Source organism: Bos indicus x Bos taurus, chromosome 29 (genome assembly GCF_003369695.1).
Source record: "Bos indicus x Bos taurus breed Angus x Brahman F1 hybrid chromosome 29, Bos_hybrid_MaternalHap_v2.0, whole genome shotgun sequence".
Classification (NCBI taxonomy): Eukaryota; Metazoa; Chordata; class Mammalia; order Artiodactyla; family Bovidae; genus Bos; species Bos indicus x Bos taurus.
The window spans coordinates 37,807,266-37,810,087 of NC_040104.1; the positions used below are offsets into that span (position 1 = coordinate 37,807,266).

Here is a 2,822-nt window from a genome sequence, read left to right on the forward strand (position 1 = left end):
TGCATTGTAATTGCAGTCTCCTTAATTGCTGCCTAATTGGTTCCTTCCTCCCCTTGGTGTATTTTTCATGCATTATTAAATTCCAACTGGCTTTCCGGAACTCATTTCGCATTCCTTCCAGACAGCTCTTCCAAAGTGAAGCTGTGTGTCTCTTCGTCTCTTGGTCACCCAGGAAAGAGCACTGGGGGAACTGAGAGGATCACTGGCAACTGCATGCTTCCTGCTATAACAATGACAGCAAGAGTATCTAGTATCCCAGTCCCTCACTGCAATTCACAAGTACTCTAACCAGTAGCAACGCATTCAGTCAGTTTCTTAAAGCAGGTGCAATTATTCCCATTCATCAAAAGAGGCATCTAAGGATCAAGGAGGTTAAATATCTTTCCCAGAGTCAAAAAGCTGTTTGGGGACTCACACCTATGTCTCCAAAGTCCTGTACTTATCCCACCATCATTAGCTGCTTGTGTACAAAGCCAAGTGGCAGGTCTATACCCAACGAAACTCATCAGTTCCTCTACATATTGCTCAAGAACTATTTTTCTTTTCTATGAAGTCTTTCAACAGGGAAAATGGATCATAGAAAGATGAAGTAATCTGAAGTCAGAAGGTCTGATTTTTAGTCTAACCAGCTGCAAAGCTACTAAACACAGTTGATCTTCAGTTCCCCCATCTGTAAAGCTAATTCTTAGATTTATTATGTCTCCAATGTGTGTGAGTTATATTTATAAAAACAGTATTGCTATCTGACTTATAAGGCTCAGTGCTAATCTGGGTTTTATTAATCTCCAAGTATCTTAAAATAGAGTGCCAGCAGACTCTTTAAAGACTTAATGCCTTAAGTGTTTCAGCCGGAACTGCCATCTTCCAGTAATTCGCCAAAATGACCAACACAAAAGGAAAGAGGAGGGACACCCCCTACATGTTCCCTAGGTCTCTTAGAAAACATGGAGTTGTTCCTTTGGCCACATACATGCAAATCTACAAGAAGGGTGATATTGTAGATATCAAGGGAATGGGTACTGTTCAAAAAGGAATGCCCCATAAATGTTACCATGGCAAAACTGGGAGAGTTGACAATGTTACCTAACATGCTGTTGGCATCATTGTAAACAAACAAGTTAAGGACAAGATTCTTGCCAAAAGAATTAATGTGCATATCGAGCATATTAAGCACTCTAAGAGCCAAGATAGCTTCCTGAAATGTGTGAAGGAAAATGATCAGAAACAGAAGGAAGCCAACGAGAAAGGGACTTGGGTTCAGCTGAAGCACCAGCCTGCTCCACCCAGAGAAGCACACTTCGTGAAGACCAATGGAAAGGAACCCAAACTGTTGGAGCCAGTTCCCTATGAATTCATAGCCTGATGGGTGTAAAAATAAAGACCTGGACTGTACAAATGTTTCTCTTAATTGAGCAGAGGTGTTGTGTCCAGATTCAGTGGGAGACGTCTTTTCAAATTTAGTGTTTTTTCTTCCTGAAAGATGTAAGATAGTTTGTTGTTCAGTATGCTCCATTTTTTAATAAACTGCCAGATATTATTTATTTAAAAAAGACTTAATACCTGATATACTTTCTGGAAAAAATGGTAGAATTAATAAACTAATAAGTATCTCAAGCCAGCCAATAAACAATCAAGATCCATTCTGGAACTCTGGGGAATTTCACATTCTAAGGCCACTTATTGTTTATTGTACTCACATATATAGGGGGTTGCCAGGTGGCCCAACGGTAAAGAATCTGCATTCCAATGCAGGAGACCCAGTTCAATCCCAGTAGGGAAGATCCCCTGGAGAAAGAAATGGCAACTCACTCCAGTATTCTGCCTGAGAAATCCCAAGGACAGAAGAGCCTGGCAGGCTACATTCCATGGGGTCACAAAAGAGTTTGACATGACTTAGTGAGTGAAGAGGAACTAAAGAGACTCTAGACGAAAGTGAAAGTTAAGAGTGAAAAAGTTGGCTTAAAGCTCAACATTCAGAAAAAGAAGATCATGGCATCCAGTCCCATCACTTCATGACAAATAGATGGGGAAACAATGGAAACAGTGACAGACTTTATTGGGGGGGGGGCCTCCAAAATCACTGCAGATGGTGACTGCAGCCATGAAATTAGAAGACGCTTATTCCTTGGCAGGAAAGTTATGACCAACCTAGATAGCATATTCAAAAGCAGAGACATTACTTTGCCAAGAAAGTTCCATCTAGTCAAGGCTATGGTTTTTCCAGTGGTCATGTATGGATGTGAGAGTTGGACTGTGAAGAAAGCTGAGTGCTGAAGAATGGATGCTTTTGAACTGTGGTGTTGGAAAAGACTCTTGAGAGTCCCTTGGACTGCAAGGAGATCCAACCAGTCCATTCTAAAGGAAATCAGTCCTGAGTGTTCATTGGAAGGACTGATGTTGAAGCTGAAACTCCAATACTTTGGCCACCTGATGAGGAGAGCTGACTCATTTGAAAAGACCCTGATGCTGGGAAAGATAGAAGGCAGGAGAAGGGGAAAAGAGAGGATGAGATGGTTGGATGGCATCACTGACTGAATGGACATGAGTTTGGGTAAACTCCAGGGGTTGGTGATGGACAGGGAAGCCTAGCGTGCTGCAGTACATGGGGTCACAAAGATTCAGACACGACTGAGTGAACTGAACTGAACTAAACTGAAGACTAATTACTTGGCTCAGGCTTTGTGAGTGTGATTTATGCATTATAACATTTCCTTCACATATTGGTTTTAATACTCACTGATAATCTTTGCATAAAATTGCTCTTTCCCATTGGGGATTTCAAATGGCAACTTTCTCAATTATTTATTAGCAATAGTTCTACA

General features: G+C 41.2%; 1 pseudogene; it reads left to right on the top strand.

The window, feature by feature from the left end:
- Positions 1-877: 877 nt before the first annotated feature.
- Positions 878-1,391, top strand: LOC113886459 (annotated as a pseudogene).
- The last annotated feature ends 1,431 nt before the right edge of the window (positions 1,392-2,822 follow it).